General features: G+C 38.9%; 1 pseudogene; it reads left to right on the forward strand.

Moving 5' to 3' along the window:
* Positions 1–21,515, forward strand: part of LOC108520479 (transcription factor BTF3 pseudogene) — an 82,718-nt pseudogene that overhangs the window by 15,667 nt on the left and 45,536 nt on the right.

The raw sequence follows: 21,515 nt of genomic DNA on the forward strand, positions 1-21,515 counted from the left end.
GATTCCGTTTCAAATGACCTAATAGGACCAAGTAATTATTTCAATGAATTATCTTTTGATTAACAGATATCAAAGTACCATTTTTAGAGAGGCTGGAGAGAGGTTGGACCAACCATTCATTTGATGCTGAAACTTCATCATTTAATAAATGAATTCATCATTTAAGTCATTATCTTTCAGTAGTTAGGAATAATGGTAGCTACCTACATATAAAAAACCAAAAGCTAAGCTAATTTTAAATGAAATTATATGTGACTGCAATCCAGCTGTTGAAAACGTTGAAATACTGGACTGGCTGAATATGTAACAGTTCAAACTCAAGTTTTAAAATATATTTTTCTATTATGGAGAAAATTGCCTATTAAGATTTTTTTTTTCTTTGTTTTTGAGACAGGATCTTGCTCTGTTGCCCAGGCTGGAGTGCAGTGGTGTGATCTCAGCCCACTGCAGTCTCCTTCTCCTGGGTTCAAGCAATTGTCCTACCTCAGCCTCCCGAGTAGCTGGGATTACAGGCATGCAATCTAATTTTTGTATTTTTAGTAGAGACAGGGTTTTGCCATGTTGGCCAGGTTGGTCTCTAACTCCTGACCTCAAATGATCTGCCCACCTCGGCCTCCCAAAGTGCTGGGATTACAAGCATGAGCCACCGTGCCTGGTCCCAATTCTTGATAAAATATAATCTTACTACCTTGTTGCTCCTCTTTATATTTATTTATTTACTTATTTTTACTATGCTACTCATGGCATCTGAACCTCACCAATTTATAATTTATGATATAAAATTTATGCTTGCATTTTTTGTAGAAAAATATTTTGTTAAAATAACAGTGTGAACACAAAAAATAATATAAAACATGAGATAATCCTCGTTATTTTTGTATGTATTTTTAAAATTAATGTAGCTAGGAGTAGTGGCTCATGCCTGTAATCCTAGCACTTTGGGAGACCAAGGCGGGAGGATTGCTTGACTCCAGGAATTTAAGATCAGCCTGGGAAACAGGGCAATACCATGTCTCTACAAAAAATACAAAACATTAGCTGGGCCTGGTGGCACATGCCTGTAGTTGCATGCCTGTACTCCCAGCTACTCAGGAGGCTGAGATGGGAGGGTCACCTGAGCTGAGGAGTTCAAGGCTGCAGTGAGCCATGAATGTGCCACTGTACTCCAGCCTGGGTGACAAAGTGAGACCCTGTCTCAAAAAAAAAAAAAGAGATAATGTAATGTTAGATCATTTTTTATGATAGCTGGAGATATTAGTTATTCTTATCTGTTGATTCTTTTTGATAAATTTCAGAATTATTTTGTCAAGTTCTCCCAAATTATTTTTTATTGGGATTTTGCTCTGTGCATATTCATTCATTGGTGGGAGAAGGACATTATTAAAATAGTAGTCTTCTAAAAATATGATATTGCTTTTCTTGTACTTTATACTTTTCAGAAAAATCTTCTGGTTTTCTTCATATTGGTGATTTATTTTCCCTCAAAGTTCATTAACTTATTCACGTCTACTGCTATTGTAAATTAGGATTCCTTTTTAATTACTTATTTCAAACTGAGTGGTTTTGGTACCTGTGAATGGTATTTAATTTATACATGAATATTTTACATATACTGTATGTATTTTATTTATGTTTTTTCCTTATTTATGTTTATTACCTTATTTCCAAACATTTTACTAAGCTTTTTAGTCTCCCACAAAATGGAAATTTTGTTTATTGTCCATTTGCTTAATCAAAAGTTAGACCGACTTTTGGATTTTGGGGACTCAAGGGAAAGGGTTGGGGGTGGTGAGGAAAAGACTGCAAACTGAGTACAGTGCATAGTACTTGGGTGATGGGTGCACCAAAATCTCAGAAATCACCACTACAGAATTTATTCATGTAACCAAACACCACCTGTTCCCCAAAAACCTATGGAAATAAAAAATAAAAATAAAAAAGAGTTATACCTACTTTTTATGCTATGTTCATTAAAGTTGTGAGCACTGGGGTTATCACATATAGACAAAGGGCTCTTGCCTGCAGAGTTAGAAGAACAGTAGGAAAACATTCCAGAAGATCTGTAAATCAATTAAGAAATAGTAATTTATGAATCTCTTAATTGATTTACAGATCAATTTAAGAAATACATAAGAAATATATAATTTCTGTATGTATATGTGCATAGAGATTCAAGGGTGTATAGAGAAGATTTGGTTACAGAAAGTCACCTTAAGAGTGTTTAGTATGTATTGACATAAGCTTTTGAAAATTTTAAAATTTTATATATTTTAATTATTGTTTTAGAGATGGGGTCTCACTATGTTGCCCAGGCTGGTCTTGAACTCCAGGGCTCAAGCAATCCTCCCACCTTGTCGTCCAAAGTGCTGGAATTACAGGCATGAGCCACTGCGCCTCACCCAAATTCTGAAACTCTTGAAGAGGTTATTGGTATGTTGATGTTTGGGGAATAAATTAGATATTTAATATTAATTGAATGAATGAAGAATTCAATGAATGAATATATGTAGCACTTTGCTATGCCCAGAGGGTACAATGATAAGTGAAAACAGATCTGAGGGAGAAAGAGACATTAAGTAAAGACCAAGGTAAATGCATCATCTGGTCCTGGAGAAAAGAATTTGAGCCCAGAAATTTTGGCAGCCACAGGCACCCTCCCCAATGTAGACTTAACCAACCGGAGGAAATCTAACCCTAATGGACACTATTCCCTTTGGGGTTTCCCATGCAAGTCCCTGGTTTGTGAAACAAAAGCCAGAAATATTCCTACTGGACACGGTTGTCAAACAGATGAAGACCTAGGTAGGAGAGCACCTACACCACTACACCTTCAGTTAGGTGCCTAAACCTTCTATTGCCTAACCAATTTCCTTCCTCACTTGCAAGTTGCTAAAGATTCTCAACAACTTTTCAAGGAACCAGCAGAGGCTGAGACCTCAGTCAGGTATCCCTGAACAGCAGGTGATCCTAGCTATTTGTACTGCCCAAAAGCCAAGGATGTCCACTATGTTGCCCATAGCCACTTTCCAGGGTGCCCAAACCACACACTGGAACAGGAGGCAAACTCCATGATCCATTGCATTTGGATGGAGCCTCAAGTGTTTAGGACTAAGAACTGCACAAAACTTGCCTGATAATAGTTTGGCAGGAAGACTGGTTTCCAGAAAAGTATTACACTATTTTGACTTATAAACACCTTGGTTTCCCAAAGCTTTGGTAGTTTTCTGAATACTTCGGTCTATAATCAGCCAGTCAGTCCCAATCAGGAAAACAAAAAACACTATACATAATTCAAACACAAAGGGATTTAATTCTGGGAAGTGGTTGCAAAGGCATTGGAAGCGCTAAAGGAGAAAGGGAGAGAAAGGAAGGAACACTGCCCAGAGATGACAGAGCTGCTACCAGTCTTAGGCTGGAGCTCTCTAGCTGCATTTGCTGCTGGAGGTTACAGTGTGGCCAGTGCCTGTTCTCCACCTTCACAGAAAAGGCATTATGTAGCCAGTGCCGAATTGGCCACTGAGACACCTCCACCACTGGTGCCAGATCAGAATGGCATCTTTCCTCCCACCGGTAACTCTCATTGGCCAAACTTGACTGGAAGCCAGTTGGTAAAGGATTCTGGGAAATGGAGTATACAGGCTTCCAGGCCCTGCAGTTATAAAACAGAGTGCAGAAAGGGAATGTGACATTGAGCCAAGAAATGTAACTGGCACAATAATATCAATTATGCTGGGTGTGGTGGCTCACACCTGTAATTCCAGCACTTTGGGAAGCCGAGGCAAGCAGATTTAAGGCCAGGAGTTTGAGATCAGCCTGGCCAACACAGTCTCTACTAAAAGTATAAAAGCTGGGCGTGGTAGCGCACACCTGTAATTCCAGCTACTAGGGAGACTGAGGCAGAATTGCTTGAACCCAGGGAGCGGAGGTTGCAGTGAGCTGAGATCTCGCCACTGCCCAGCCTGGGCAACAGAGCAAGACTCCATCTCAAAAAAAAAATTATTAAAAGAATGTTAAATAATTTTTAATCAGTTACATTTGATAGGAAATTACTTCTGAATGACTGAACAAATATAAAACATTAATCACTTCCCAATCATTTCTTGGGAAATCTTACTGTTGAGGTTTATTAGGATGCAATAATACACCTACTATGTGCCCACAAAAATTTTAAAAATTTTTAAAAAAGGATGGCAGTAACACAAGATCGAGATAGGTAGTGAAGGATGGATGAGGAAAGGAAAAATGAACAGTGCAGGACAGGTCCAGCAGTAGATTTACAGGTAATTAACTTGATAAAAGGCAGCATGGATTTTGAAAAAAAACTCCATTTTTTCCAATTAGCATTTTGTCTTCAAAATTGAGGATGGGGGTAGAGGAGCAACAATTGAAACCTTTCCTTTTGTCTAAGTGGCAAGAGCCAATGAGATTCTTAAGAAAAAAAATCTAGCTTACTAATTATATGTAAAGTCTCCTTTATAATGGAAGAAGAGCAAGTCACCAAAAATACAAAAGCTAGATTACATTAGCATCCTTCAATGTCTTTAGACAACTGAGTAAAACAGCATAATAGTTATGTCGCAAGATTAACTTCCTTTTCATATACCACTCAGGCAGATCCACAAGCATTTGTAAAAGGCTCACATTACCGTCATTTGATACCTGATGTGGAATTTTTTTAAGCTTCTTTTTATTTCCTCCACTCTCACTGTGATTCATAAAGTGCTTTGTTAGAGTTCACTGAGGGTTTGTGGCCGGAATTAAATGATTCGAAAATGAGTTAATTCCTATTCTGTTAATTAGCATAAAAAGCATTCAATGAGCAATACTGAGAAGAAGGATTACACTAATGGTAAACATGCATAAATCATTTCAAAGATTGTTTTGAAAACTGTATAGTAGAGCATATTTAATGTTAAAAGCTCTTATAAACTTAAAACACTAGTTTTTAAAGTAAGCTTTTCTCCTTTCCAGGGCATATGTGTATGTGCACAGACATCTTACATCTATGAGTATATTTTGTGAGATACTATTCTGAAATGCTGTTCCAGAGACTTTTTCCAGAATTATGAAACAGTTTAGAATTATAAAAGTTATTTTTTTAAAGCTGTCACTTGCTGTCATCATAAAATGCCTAATATTACTAATGTAAATTAATACTGATATAGGTATTAAAATAAGCTCATCTATACATTTAAATTTTTCAATTGTGATAAAAGGAAGAATATTTCTGTTATATACTTTTCTTAAGTTTGTGCAGAATTCTCTCTCAGTTCTCCTGGGTCGGAGGTAGTCAACCCATTTCATAGTTAAACCTTCTAGGAAAATACCCGATATGCGAAAGCAATGGATTGTTATATTTGTGAAGCGTAAACTTTCCCCTCTCTCCTCTTGGAAGTGATAGGGTAAACATTCAAGACACATTCATAGAATGCTGCAATGGAGACTCCAAATGGGTCATTTCACAGGTGACCTGTCTTCAGTTCCACTCTGGCAGGATGCACAGGTGTGGCTGTGCTGATTATTCAGATATGAAACTTTTCCATACCCATTGTGATAGGCAGAATCATGACCTCCAAAAATGCCCATTCCCTAATCCTCTGGAATCTGTGAAAATATTCCTTTATATGACAAAAGGAACTTTGCAAATGGGGTTAAGGTTAAGGATCTTGAAATGGAGAGAGTACGCTGGATTATCCAGGTGGGCCCAATCTAATTATATGATCCTTCAAAGTGAAGGACCTTTCCCAGCTGCAGTCAGAGATAGTGATGTGACTATGGGAGAAGTATCACAGGGAGATGCAATGTTGCTGGCTTTGAAGACAGAGGAAATGGACCATAAATCAAAGAATGCGGGCAACTTCTAGAAGCTGAACAAGGCAAGGAAACCTATTCTTCCTTAGCGCACCGGAAAAGTAATACAGATATGTCAACACCTTCATTTTAGATCAGTGAGACCTGTGCCTGACTTCTGACTTAAAGAACTGTAAGATAATAAATTTTTGTTATTTTAAACCACTAAGTTTATGGTAATTTGTTACTGCAGCAATAGAAAACTAATACACCCATAAAGTCACTGTACCAACTCCCCCTAGTGCCTCGGCCATCCTGACCCTTCCCTTAGGACCCTCAGTCTAGCATAAAAGGAGTAACCCCTGGCATAGCAGGATTCCAATATTGCAGCCAGCTTTAGTTCTGACTGGGCTATGACTAAGCATCACCAGTTGTGAAATATTTTGAGCGTCGCTTGATTACAGGGGGCAAAGTCAGCAACTTTCAAACTTTTTTTTAAACCCTACTCCTCCTACAGTAAAATATACATTTTAATCTCAACCTTGGACATACACTTATTATAGAAATAAGAGTAATATTTCATGAAACAGTACTTACCTACGTGCACTGCACAATGATATTTTCAAATTCTACTCTTTTTTTTTCTTACAGAGGCCATGCTAATCTTCGCTGTATCATTCCAATTTTAGTATATGTGCCGCCAAAGGGAGCACTTTTTCTATTTTTTAATGTAAATTATAACCTGTTAAACTGATTTTATGATTTACCAGTAGATTTCTATCCTCAAATGAAAAACACTGACCTAGATTGTGACAAGTCTGTGGTCAAGATGTAGAGTGTCTGATACAGAATATTTTCCATTTTATTTTTTACAGAAGCATAAACATTTGTTCACAATGTAAATTATTTCTATATGTAACCATAATTCATTGTTGTTAAATAGTATTTATTAATATGCCAAATATGTATTTGCGTTCTCTCAGTGAATATCAAACCCATGACACTTTGGAAATCAAGCCTAATTATCACAGCAAGGAAATGGAATGCTCTAGAAACCATTTTTAAACAAATAGATATAGTCATTGGCTACATGTATTTTATGTTCAGTTTTCTATTACTCAATTTGTTTATTTCTGCTTTTGCTTTTAATATTTCCCTTTTTCTCACTTGCCTTTAAGAAATTACCCATTTTCTAGCCAAGCACGGTGGCTCATGCCTGTAATCCCAGCACTTTGGGAGGCCAAGGTGGGCGGATCATTTGAGGCCAGGAGTCCGAGACCAGCCTGGCCAACATGCTGAAATCCCATCTCTACTAAAAATACAAAATTTAACTGGGCGTGGTGGCGCCCACCTGTAATCCCAGCTACTCGGGAGGTTGAGGCAGAAGAATCGCTTGAATCTGGGAGGTGGAGTTTGCAGTGAGCTGAGATCATGCCATTGCACTCCAGCCTGGGCAACAGAGTGAGACTCCGTCTCAAAAAAAAAAATTATCCATTTTCTTTTGTGGATTTTTAAAGATTAATTTATTTCATTTCTCTTTGTTTCTTATTGCTATTTATAACTGCAGTATCATTTCAAGAACTTACACTTTGTTTCAGTATCCCCTTTGTTTAGTGGTCCTGGATATTTCCCTTACTTTCTTTGGAGTTTATGCATTTAAAATTATGTTTGCCATAATGAAACTAGCTTTTCTGGGTGTTGGTAACAAAAGGGTTTTAAGCTTATGCTCTGTAATAGTTAGCTTTCTGTAGGTTATGTTGCAGAACAACAATGACAAAAAAACAAAATCACAGTGACTTGACAACAACAAAGGTTATCCACTATACATGGTGGTTATAGCTCTCCTCTAGGATCTTTATTCCAGGAGCAACCTTGACCCAGGACACACAGACCTCACGTCTGAATCACCAGATGTCTTAAAACTTCTGCTTAGTTGTGGGGCATATATCACTTCTGCACACATTCCATAAGCAAAGCAAGTCATAAGGTTAATGTCGATGAAAATGGATAAACATACTCCTTTCATAGGGAGGACAGCAAATAATAGGGAAAAATAACATACTGTATCCCATGTTATCCCCCATAATGCTGCAACCAGAAAGGTTTATCCTTGCATCTCTGTCAAATCAAAACTCTGTTGTTGGATTATATTTGAGATTCACCATTATAGCATTTATGTGTTCATTTGTAAATGTATCTTTAATCATGGTATAATGCTGCTTGTCTTCCTAAATGCTTTTGCTATAAAATCAACTGTGCTTATCATGTTTTTATAGACCACACCAGGCTATGGCTACTGTAAGTTATAATAACATTAAGGGGACAGTATTTTTCTAGTTTCACCTATACCCACAGCAATGCAAAGCCTTGTCTTTCCCTCAATATTAACGTGCTTCTGCAAGGAGTGCCCTGGTGCCCAGGATTCTTCTTGGTACATATCCAGACTGGGGCCCTAGTCCCTTAAGACCACAGCAGTGTTCCCTGTCACCTCCAGACCTCTACAGAACAGTGTTCCTTTGTACATCTCACTTTTAGAGACTCCAGGGATTTCACGCTTTCTAAAGTAATAGCTCTCTCTCCTTAGGGATTTGGCCCAAGGCCCTAGTTGCTAGGACACAGTTGGATAAAAAATATGATAAATATACATTGTACCATACTGAAAATTACCTCTGACAACCAAATTTTATATTTGAATATACCCATTACCTTCTCCCTCTTCCTCCCTTCTCTGCTTTTCATGCCCATAGATCCTCTAATAACCAATCCCACCCAGGAACTTCTGTGGAAACTGATAAAATTTAAACTCCAGGCATAATGAATTGTAAGTAATTCCCCTTTCTTTATTAAAATCTTCTTATCTTAAAACATTTTATCACAATAATTACATACATGGGAAAAAAAACAATAATGTAATAGGGCTTGTAATGAAAAATAAAAAAGGTGTTCTACTGCTCCACCCTCTCCCACCCCTCATTGAACTTCTCAGAGGAAACCACTTTTAACTGTTGCTATCTCATGTCTTTCTTTTCTCATTTTCTTGTTTGTTTGTTTTGTTTTTTGTTTTTTAAACAGATGGAGTCTTGCTGTGTTGCCCAGGTTGGAGTGCCATGGCCATTCACAGGCACCATCATAGCTCACTGCAGCCTTGAACTCCTGGACTGAAGCGATCCTCCTGCCTCAGGCTTCCGAGTAGTTGGGACTACAAGTATGTACCATCAGACCCTCCTACCAAGGCCTTTTAATGGTTACTTCTCTAATTCTAAACAATGGGCCTTTACTACTATTTCTTGATTTAGTGGTAAACACTGTAGTAGATGAGATTAATTCCCATCTTTTCATGTTCTCCCTCTTCCTCCTGCTATCTGTGCTTATACTGTTACTTTGACATTACAAAGGTTGACATAACCACATTTAAGTTTTCTCTATTTTGTTTTTAGGCTACTGCTAAAAATTGAAAACCACTAACAATCGTTGATACATTATAACTACATAAATATTATTGACAGAAAAATTAGATACTAGGATTTTATTCTCCTCTCCACAGGGAGTCTACAGGTACTCTAAAAGGCTATTCAAGTTTAAGATTACAGAGTTTTAAATTTACAAGAAAAAAACAAACCACTCCATCAAAAAGTGGGCAAAGGATATGAACAGACACTTCTTAAAAGGAGACATTTATGTGGCCAACAAGCATACGAAAAAAAACTCATCATCACTGATCACTAGAGAAATGCAAATCAAAACCACAATGCGATACCATCTCACACCAGTCAGAATGGTGATTTTTAAAAATTTTTATTTATTTATTTTTTTGAGACACAGTCTCCCTTAGTCACCCAGGCTGGAGTGCAATGGCGCAATCTCGGCTCACTGCAAACTCCACCTCCTGGGCTCAAGTCATTCTCCTGCGTCAGCCTCCCAAGTAGCTGGGATTACAGGTGCCTGCCACCACGCCTGGCTAATTTTTGTATTTTTAGTAGAGACGTGGTTTCACCATGTTGGCCAGGCTAGTCTTGAACTCCTGACCTCAGGTGATCCGCTCGCCTCGGCCTCCCAAAGTGCTGAGATTACAGGCATGAACCACCGCACCTGGCCAGAATTGCGATTATTAAAAAGTCAAGAAACAACAGATGCTGGCAAGACTGTGGAGAAATGGGAATGCTTTTACATTGTTGGTGGGAATGTAAATTAGTTCAAACATTATGGAAGACAGTGTGGCGATTCCTCAAGGATCTAGAACCAGAAATACCATTTGACCCAGCAATCCCGTTACTGGCACCCGCCACCACACCCAGCTACTTTTTTGTATTTTTATTAGAGATGGGCTTTTACCATGTTGGCCAGGCTGGTGTCGAACTCCTGACCTCAGGTGATCTGCCCACCTCGGCCTCCCAAAGTCCTAGGATTATAGATGTGAGCCACCATGCTCAGTAAAATGGCAATTTTAGATATTGCCATGTTGCTACCACACGAAAAATGTGATACTAATTTACATTACCACTATCAGTTCCTATGACTCCATATTTTCTCAGTTATCTTAATTTTAGACTCCATATTTTTGCCTTAAATCTACCAGCATTTTTTTTTTCCTTCTCACTCTCACTATTCCTTGACTCCCACAATTTTTCCACTGCTGAAACCTATAGGCCATTACCACCTTTTCACTGCCCATCACTCCCTGTTAAGTTCACTCTTTCCTACTTCTCCAGCTTGTATTTCATGGTCCATCATTATAATTATTTTTTGCATACACTCTTAAATATCTTTTCTCTGTTTCCCTTCACTGTGCTTTATGGCCAAACTCCAGGCCCAGTTAAATCCAGCTCTCTTCCTGTGTCACACCCAGCAATTAAATGTGACTAGAGAAAAACAACCAACCATGCAGAAAATACTGCAAATTCATGGCTCCACCTTCAAATGAGTCTTAATAGATTTCTGTACATTCTCTAGCCCATTTACTCTCCAACTCTCCCAAAGGGCTATTTCATTCCTTTTCCCTCTTCAACTCTCCATCATCTGATCCCTCTGCTGATGACTTTGCTTCCTACTTCATTGAGAAATTTTCCATAGCTACCAGCATCAGTGCCCACATATTCTGCCTTGTCTCCTGTTACTGTGGATACACTGTCCATCCTCCTGTCTAAAGACACACTCTACAGTTGTGCACTGAATTCCATCCTCTTTCACATTCTTTTTTTTTTTCTTTTTGAGACAGTCTTGCTTTGTTGCCCAGGCTGGAGTGCAGGCTGGAGTGTGATCTTGGCTCACTGCAACCTCTACCTCCTGGGTTCAAATGATTCTCCTGCCCCAGCCTCCTGAGTGAGTAGCTGGGATCACAGGTGTGTGCCACCGTGCCCAGCTAATTTTTGTATTTTTAGTAGAGATGGGATTTTTGCCATGTTGGCCAGGTTGGTCTCGAATTCCTGACCTCAGGTGATCTGCCTGCCGTGGCCTCCCAAAGTGCTGGGATTACAGGCATGAGCCACCATGCACGGCCCTCTTTCACATTCTCAAGGCCCTCTCTCCAGCAATTATTCTCTCACCTGCACCATCAATGTTTTCTTCCTACTGAATCATTCCTGTTAGTATGAAACATGCTGTAATATTCCCTTTTAGAAAAAAAAAACTATCCATTGTTCCACATCCCTTCTAGCCAATGTCCCACTTGTCATCTCCCCTTATGTGAAAAAACTTGTCTATATTTACTGTTTCTTCTATATTTCTCCCCTTATGTGAAAAAATTTGTCTTTATTTACTGTTTCCACTTCATCTCCTTCTATTCTCTCCTGACCCCATTTCAATCAGGCATTTACCTCCTCCATTCCACAAAAGCAGCTTTAGTCAAGGTACCCAGTGACCTCCCTGTTGTCATATCCAAAGATCAAGCCTCAGTCATCCTCTTACATGTAACCCATTTGCAGTATTTGACACAGTTGATCGTGTTCTTCTTGAAACACTTTATTCACACCTCTGTTTAAATGTCACTTTCTCATAGAGGACTTTCCTGAACTCTCTGGGTTAAATAGCCAACCAAATAGTCCCTTTTACTTTACCTCCCTACTCTGCAGTATTAATAACCACCTGACATATTTTATATTACTTTATAGACTATCCCTTATAATTCAGTCTTAATTTGAACAAAACAACTGTAAAATGGCATCTTTGAAAGAATTAGTAATATTTGGGCTGGGCTCGGTGGCTCACACCTGTAATCCCAGTGCTTTGGGAGGCCGAGGCAGGCAGATCACCTGAGGTCAGGAGTTTGAGACCAGGGTAGCCAACATGGTGAAACCCCATCTCTACTAAAAATACAAAAATTAGCTAGATGTGGTGGTGTGCGCCTGTAATCCCAGCTACTTGGGAGGCTGAGGCACAAGAATCACTTGAACCTGGAGGCAGAGGTTGCAGTGAGCCAAGATCGCACCACTGCACTCCAGCCTGGGTGATAGAGGGAGACTGCATCTCAAAAAAAAAAAAAAGAAAAGAAAAGAAAAAGAGAAGAATTAGGAATATTTGAATACAAACCAAGTATTAGATGATATTAATTACATTAATTTTGGTAGGTATGGCATTTATGTGAAAAATAAAAGTTCTTATCAGTTAGAGATGCAAAATGCCGTATCTATGAGTGAACTGATACAATGTCTGAAATTTTCTTTAAATTACTCAAGAGTGAGTTCAAGATTTTTGGCTTGAACAATTAGAGAGTGGAACTATTATTTGCAGAGATTTTGAAATCTCTGTGGGAGATTTCAAAACATCTGGGAAAAAATAATGGGTTTGATTGGAACATGCTAAGTTTAAGATGTGTATAGATACTCAAGTAGAGATATTGAATAAGCATTTGGATACACCAGCCTGGATTTCATGGATGAGATAAATATCTGTAATTCATGAAGGTATACCTGATACAAAAAGCCATGAGACTGGATGAGGATGAGAACATTTTAAAAATGAAAGTAGATTAAAAAAAAAAAAAGAGGTCTGAGGACTAAGCCTACTAAACCACTCCAAAATTCAGAGGCCAAACATGGGGAGCAGTCATTGGAGAAGATGAGGAAAAAGTGGCCAGTGAAGTAGGAAAAAACAAGTATGGCAGCCTGAGAGCCAAGCAAAGAAAGTGCCCCCACCTAGGGTTCCAGAAATGGTGGTATAATTAAAGGTTAACGGGTTAGTGTAACACAGTTCTTTATTTCTCTGTGTCAAAATATAGAACAATGGAAGATAATTGATATAAATGCCAGGCCTTTTATAGTAATGATATTTTAGAATTCTATAAATAAAATTCCATTATTATGCAAATTATGGTTTGAATAATAGCAAAATGTCACTAATCTCAGGATACATTATTTTTTTCTTTTTGAGATAGGGTCTCCCTCTGTCTCCCAGGCTGGAATGCAGTGGTACGATCATAGCTCACTGTAGCCTCAACGTCTCAGGCTCAAGCAATCCTTCCACCTCACCCTCCCGAGTAGCTGGGATCACAGCTGTGTGCCACTATGGCCAGCTAATTTTTTTGTGTTTTTAATACAGACAGGGTTTTGACACATTGCCTACCCAGGCTGGTCTCGAACTCCTGTGCTCAAGCAATCAGCCCACCACGGCCTCCCAAAGTGCTAGGACTACAGGCATGAGCCACCACACCTGGCCTACTCTCAGGATTTAATTGTTTTATATTATTGTATTGGATATTATTGTTTTCTGTGGGGAACACCTCTTGGCTGCAATGAACTGCCTCTCCTAAAGTTATACCCTTACCAGGGGTGGCCTATGTCAAATGACTGGCTGAGGGTAGGAATACATAGCCTGGACCCCTTGCCTCACTTTAGGACAATCCTGAAGGGCCATCCCCACTCCATAACTCTCCATAGGAAAACTGAGGCCATAGCTGAAACCTCACTGGGGTCACTTTCCTTTTTTTTTTGAGATGGAGCTTCACTCTTGTCACCCAGGCTGGAGTACAATGGTGCAATCTCGGCTCACTGTAACCTCTGCCTCCTGGGTTCAAGTGATTCTCCTGCCTCAGCCTCCCAAGTAGCTGGGATTACACGCATACGCCACCATGCCCAGCTAATTTTGTATTTTTAGTAGAGATGTGGTTTCACCATGTTGGCCAGGATGGTCTTGAACTCCTGACCTCAGGTGATCCTCCCACTTCAGCCTCCCAAAGTGCTGGGATTACAGTTGTAAGCCACCACACCTGGCCTTGGGGTCACTTTCTTCAGTGTCCAGTCCCACCTTCCTTACTTCCTCACGGTGGTCTCACTGCAATAAACTTCTGCATTCAACTCTCCACCCAGAATTTGTATCTAGGAATCCCAGCCTAAAACAGTATTCTACCAGGGGATACTGTCATCCAATACAATCATGTTATTTACAAAATAATTCCAGAATTTATTATCTATTGAAAAAACCAGGTCATTTGTCCTGTAGAATTTCCCACTTCCTAGATTTGGCTGATTATGTCCTTGTGTGCATTCTTTATCTGATACTTTCTGTAAGCTGGTAGAAGTTCTAGAGGCTTGATTAGATTCACCCCACCCATTTAAGCCTGGCTTTCCAAAATTCTTTTTTACTTCTCTTTTTCAACCTTGTGAAACTTAAGAGGAGGAAAATTCAAAGCTCACCAGGATCAGGGGAGATCACTTATGATCACATGTGCTTCTCACTGCCTTTCTCCCTCCCACAACTTGGTATCTGCAATCAAAAGGGCTTCCAGATACACACATACTGCTAGAAACAAATGACTGGAGAATGTGTTCCTCTGTTTACAGCCTTAAACACTAAATACCTTTTTCCCAAAGCAGAGTATGATTTATCTTGTTCTCATCTAGGAAGGGAACCAAAGACAGCAGCACCATCTCTGGATTATTTGCATGTAGATTTCCATGTTGTTACTAATTTTAAAAGCCATCCTGGCTTTCTTCTGTCAAATGGTTTGATTGTGGATCACATTCTTTCACCGACAGCTGGTGTATTCTAAATCAATTAATCAACATGCATTTATCAAGCACCTGCTGTGTGATCAGCGTCATTCTTGGAGAATTCGTGCTGATTAAATTCTCTGTAAAACAATTAGAAAGCTGTATCTTGTTTTGCTCTGCCCCATCCCCAACCCCAATTCACACAAATGCATTTCAAGACCAAATAAATGCTCTTTTTGTATCAGTTTACTCTTGAATTATCTACACTGTGTTCCATTTTGTTGACAGTCGATAACACCCTGGACAATTAAGATTTTCTAAAGTAGTCAAAGCAGTTTTGCATATCCATCTGCCTAATTATGTTATTTTATGTATCTCCTTTTAAGAAAACTTTGTTGCTAAGATTTATTTATTTATTTAAATTAGTATAATTGCAAGTAACAGAAACCAGCTTGAGCTGGCTCAAGGGAGAAAATAATTTATTGGAAATATATTAGGCTCTCTCACAGAATCCAAAGAACTGAACAACCAGCCATGAAGAGTGGAAGCTAAGGAAGCTCTGGGGACCCTGGCAACAGCTGCTCATGAACCTTCCCTTGGAATTCTGCCACAAACATGACTCAGCACCAAACTTCTCTAATCTCTCTGTATCTCAGCTCAAAATTCAAAATCCTGGGGAGAGGAATCTGATTGGATCAAGCTGCTGTCACTCCAATCAGGTATGCCCTGGAGGTAGCATCAGGTGCTTTATATTCCGTACTGCCCAATACAGAAGCTCCTAGCCACATATGGCTATGGAGCACTTGAAATGTCACTGAGGAACTGAATTTTTTATTTTATTTAATTTTTATTGATTTAAATTTTAAAACTGAAGCAATGTTAATTGTTTTTCCATTACACACAGCTTTATTATTTTGGTAGAACTACATTTCATTTTAATTACTATTAGCATTACTATTACTAGAAAATTTTAAAGTACATGTGTGGCACGTATTTTATTTCTACTGAACAGTGTTGCTTTTACCAAAGATTTGTTTCTGGGGACCAGGGGCAGTTGGGGGCAGTTGTGAGAGACTGGGTGAAAGTTCTGAGCAGAAGACACCTTCAAAGGCATCAAACACATAGAACACAATGACAAATATAGAGATTTCTGGGACAACATAATGTAATCAGTGTATAATTGGATACATCTCTTCAGCATTATTTGCTACATTCCAATATTTATTATATCGTTAAGGACTACGAAAAGCTGTTATGTCAGACTTCAGTGTGTAATGCTACAGATATTCATCCAATAGTATTTCTTGACAAAGCTCTTGTCCTTGGGGAGCTGAAAATCGAGTAGGAGAGAGACAATGAAAGGATAAACAAAGATATAATGCCCAGGTATTAAGAGATGCTCTGAAAAAAAGAAGAAAACAATAGATATGGAGAAAGGAAATGACAGAGATGCTGTTTATCTGGATGATTAGTGAAGACCTGATCAGGTGACATTAAGTAGAGCTTGGAATAAAGGGAAAGAACAAGTCATGTGACTCAGAAAAAGCCGTTCTCCAGGTAGATGGAATTAGTGTATTTCAGGATCCTCAAGGAGGTTTTGTGGCTAAAGCCCAGAGAGAAAAGGGGGAAAAGGTAGAAAATGAAGTCAGAACAGGTAGCCTGGAGCCAGGTCATTCAGAGCCCTCGAGACAAGGTCAATAGGGGAAGTCCTTGCAGTATTGAGAGCAGAGAATGATGCGATCAGTTACATTTTAAGCTATGATTCCATGAATCATACAGGTAAGACTTGAAATTATTTATTTATTATTTTACCTAACAGCAGTAATTTAAGCATTTTCATTTTTAATTTAATTTTCCCCATTTTATGTAAAAAATTATCAAAACTCTTACCTTATTTTCTCACTGTATTTCTTATGAAAAATCTAAATATGAAAAAAGCTAATACAAATTTATGAAAATCCAGAGCTATTTACCTTCTGAATTAATTTGAATCCTGATAATTTTCTATGCCCCTTACCTAAATAAAGTGTTCATACAATTGAATTGTAAGACACAATGATTTACCTCAGGGAATCAATTTTATGTATGATAGAAGTCTTTGTAATGGTTAAGAATTCTCTCAAAATTTCTTGAATGCAAATCTTGAAAAACAATAATTCACTCAACTGCCTGACAAAGAGACAGTCATAGAACTTAAAGACAATCATAAGGGAAGCATGAATGCAGAGACATAAATTTCTAAAGCTTGCTAAGCATGTGCATAAATAATCTATATACGAGATGTATATACATAGTAACTGCCAATTACACATAATAGCTCTCGTTTTTAAAACATTTTCTATTTGTCATTTACCTGTGACTGTCTGTATTGATTTACTGGGGTTGCCATAACAAAACACCACAGACTGGATGCCTTAAACAACAGAAATTTATTTTCTCACAGTGCCGGAGGCTAGAAGTCCAAGATCAAGGTGTCAGCAGGGTTTGTTTATTCCCACTCTTCTTGGCTTGCAGTTGGCCACCTTCTCACTGTGACCTCACATGGCCTTTCCTCTGTATTCATATCTACTGGCTACTCTCTTTGTGTCCACATTTCCACTTCTTTATAAGGACATCAGTTGTATCCTAACTGACGTACCCTAACTATCTCGTTTTAACTGAATCACCTCTTTCAAGACTCTTCCATCTCCAAATACAGTCATATTCTGAGGTACTGTGGGTTAGGATTTCAAATATAGGTGGGGCGGGGGAACATAATTCAGCCCATAACACTGTCACTTACTTTTTGTTTGTTTGTTAAGAGACAGGGTCTTGCTATGTTGCCCAGGCTGGACTCAAACCCTTGGGCTCAAGTAATCCTCCTGCCTCAGTCTCTGGGATAGCTGGGACTACAGGTGCACACCAGCATGGCCAGCTTACTTTTTATGAAGATAAAAAGTTGTACCTCCCTAAAGAGGTGACAATGTGATAAGTGCTATCATAGAAATTAATTGGTAAAATTAATTGGTCGAGTATGTTAGGAACATACAGGACAGAGAGCAGATACTACCCTCATATTGGAGTTGGGAAAAATCAAAGAGCTTCCCAGAGGAAGTGATATTTGAAAAGCCTTCAGAGGACAATGAGACCTTGCTTACTTTGTGCCAGCACCCATGGTAGCTGTGCCTAAAATATAAAGTCATCAGTTAACAATTCAAGATATTATACACGAGCAAGTGATTAGAATGTAATAAGGTGCTATGTAAACATTTTATTTTCTCTTTTCATTTATTAGGTAAATTACTATATTCCTTATTCCTCCAGAAAATAAATTGCTAAATGAAGAGTTAAATATATAATATCTTCATTTGTCTTCTTTATATTCTAATGCTTGGCAAAATATTTTGTTGTTCCTTGTTGCATTCTTCCTCTGTCTTTGCCTTCTGTGGGTTTTACAAAATAACTTAGGTAACACAATTTTTTTTTTTTTCTGGGAGAGAGTGAGCGCATGCTTTCTACAAGAATTTTGCATGTCATCCTATGATTGATGATAGTTCCTGAAGATACCTGCTAACTGTGGCAGGAACTAGATTGGAATATATACTTAGCTAAGCTCTGTATTTCTCTTGGATTGAATAAGTCCTTGAATTGACTTCAAGTGGAATTCTTTATAGCTCTTTTGTTTTAATGCCTAAAATACTGGTCTCTTAAAATGAAAGTTATATGTAGATTTTTTTAAAGAGCCTTGAATATAAAATAGCTTCTACCAGTCTGAAAATGTCTTTATTTAAAATTGCAAAGTATAATAACTTTTACTTTCCCCCAGATTACTCCAAATATGACTCCTAGAAAGAGATTTGGGGTTTTCTTGGCAAATGTCCTTTTCCCCCTGCAGAAGCTGGTTGAAAAAGAATCTGTTTCTGTGGTCTTTTGCAGTTTGAGTCTGTGGCTCAGACTGCAATAATTAGATTAGTTTTATAATGTATTAATAAGCTATATATTCACACTATCTTTTATAGCATGACATAAGAACAAAATTCTAACTCTGCTAATTACATTAGAAAGAATGAGCTTGTTTTCCACTAAAAGTAAAAATACTTTAAACTTCTTATACTTCTCTCAGCTCTTACTGCTGTGAAAACTACATCCTGTAGAGAATGTACGAAACTATATATAGCTAGAATGTGCCAAACAAATAATAGAGGCTCTTCCCTGAGGAGTTTATAATCACAGAACAAGTGGCATCTTGACAACTTGTGTTGTTTTTGCTAATGAATAGTTTATCTTAAATATTAAAATGCCATATTCTTCGTAATTGTCATAGCTTAACAGGGAACAACTTGAAAAAATAATTTGTTTTAAAATTTAGCTCACTAAATACAATGTGCTATCTTGGAAATGATCCTGGAATTTTAAAAAAATTGTGGAAAACTGCTGAAATCATACAGTCTGGAGTTTAGTTAATAGTCATGTACCAATATTAATTTCCTAGTTTTCACAAATATATCCTGGCTAGATAAGACGTTAACATTAGGGGACACTGGATGAAGGATATGCAGAGACGCTCTGTACTATCTTTACAACTTTCTGTAAATCTAAAATTGTTCTGAAGTAAAACGTTTATTTTTAAAAACTCAAAAAAAAAATTTAACAGCATGTTGAAGTTATATTTTCCAGTCTATCTCCATGAATAAGTGGGCTAGGCTCACTGTAACAGGGATCTGGATTGAACATGGGGCTATGAAAAAAACAAGACAGAGAACCAAGATGCAAAAGAGTCTCTGGGTGAGGAAGTTCAAAGCTGGCTGAAAGCTCTTGACTGGGGAGGAAATCTTCTGATACTATAAACCTAAAAATGAGGTTTTTTAGGTTAAAAGTAGATATTGGCCGGGCATGGCTCACGCCTGTAATCCCAACACTTTGGGAGGCTGAGACAGGCAGATCACTTGAGGTTGGGAGTTGGAGACCAGCCTGGCCAACATGTGAAACTCCATCTCTACTGAAAATACAAAAATTAGCTGGGCATGGTGGTGTACGCCTGTACACCCAGCTACTTGGGAGGCTGAGGCATGAGAATCACCTGAACCTGGGAGGCTGAGGTTGCAGTGAGCCAAGATCACGCCATTACACTCCAGCCTAAGCGACAGAGCAAGACTCTGTCTCAAAACAAAACAAAACATCAAACATATTGTTATGAAAACAAAACATATATGTAAATGAAAATGATTGATATAGCACTGAACAAGCCACATTCTAAAAGTACTTTTGAAATTTAGACTCTACATGTTAAACATTTGGAAGCTGTTGTTGAAAGAAAAGCTAAGGAAGTTGATGAATATTTACAGGATTGGCTCTTGCATTTCTGGTAGTGTGAAGATAGGGTGACAAAGTCTTCTGCTGTTTTCCTTTTTTTCTGGCTCCAACTCTTTCTCATTTTATTTGAGATCACCTTGTAATTTTTTTTTTTTTTTTTTTTTTTAGACAGGGTCTAATTCTGATGCCCAGGCTGGAGTGCAGTACCATGATCTTGGCTCACTGCAACCACTGCCTTCCGGGTTCAAGTGATTCTCCTGTCTCAGCCTCCTGAGTAGCTGGGACTGCAGACACCTGCCACTACCTGGCTAATTTTTGTATTTTCTGGTAGAGATGAGGTTTCACCATGTTGGCCAGGCTGGTCTTGAACTCCTGAACTCAAGTGATCTGTCCACCTCAGCCTTCCAAAGTGCTGGGATTACAGTCGTGAGCCACTGTGCCCAGCCTCCCCTTGTAATATTTTTTTTTTTTTTTTTTTTCCTGAGACGGAGTCTCGCTCTGTCGCCCAGGCTGGAGTGCAGTGGCGCGATCTTGGCTCAGTGCAAGCTCCGCCTCCCGGGTTCAAGCGATTCTCCTGCCTCGGCCTCCCGAGTAGCTGGAACTACAGGCGCCCGCTACCACTCTCGGCTGAATTTTTTGTTTTGTTTGTTTGTTTGTTTGTTTGTTTGTTTTGTTTTGTTTTGGTAGAGACGGGGTTTCACCGCGTTAGCCAGGATGGTCTCGATCTCCTGACCTCGTGATCCTTCCGCCTTGGCCTCCCAAGGTGCTAGGATTACAGGCGTGAGCCACTGCGCCCGGCCCTTGTAATTTTTAAAGATTAAGATGTGATCGTAATAATCTTTTCTACTCATGTATTTACAGTTTTAGCTTTAAAGATTTTTACGGCCGGGCACGGTGGCTCATGTTTGTAACCCCAGCACTTTGGGATGCCGAGGCAGGGGGATCTCTTGAGCCCAGAAGTTTGAAATCAGCCTGGGCAAGATGGAGAGACCCCATCTCCAGTCTCTACTGGTAGCTGGGACTGTGAGGCTGAGGTGGGGGGACTGCTTGAGCCTGGAAGATGGGGGTTGCCGTGAACTGAGCTTGCGCCACTGCACTCCAGCATGGGTTACAGAGCAAGACCCTGTCTCAATAAATAAATAAACAAACAAACAAATAAATACTTTTATGTGAAACACTAATTTTTTTTTTTCTTTAAAATAGGCTGGTGGCTCACGCCTGTAATCCCAGCACTTTGGGAGTCTGAGGCAGGCAGATCACCTGAGGTCAGGAGTTTGAGACCAGCCTGACCAACATGGAGAAACCTCATCTCTACTAAAAATACAAAATTACCCGGTCGTGGTGGTGCATGCCTGTAATCACAGCTACTCGGGAGGCTGGAGCAGGAGAATTGCTTGAACCCAGGAGGCGGAGGTTGTGGTGAGTCAAGATTGTGCCATTGCATTCCAGCATTCCAGCCTAGGCAACAAGAACAAAACTCCATCTCAAATAAATAAATAAATATATATA

The sequence above is a fragment of the Rhinopithecus bieti genome, unplaced genomic scaffold (assembly GCF_001698545.2).
Source record: "Rhinopithecus bieti isolate Rb0 unplaced genomic scaffold, ASM169854v2 scaffold_52849, whole genome shotgun sequence".
NCBI lineage: Eukaryota > Metazoa > Chordata > Mammalia > Primates > Cercopithecidae > Rhinopithecus > Rhinopithecus bieti.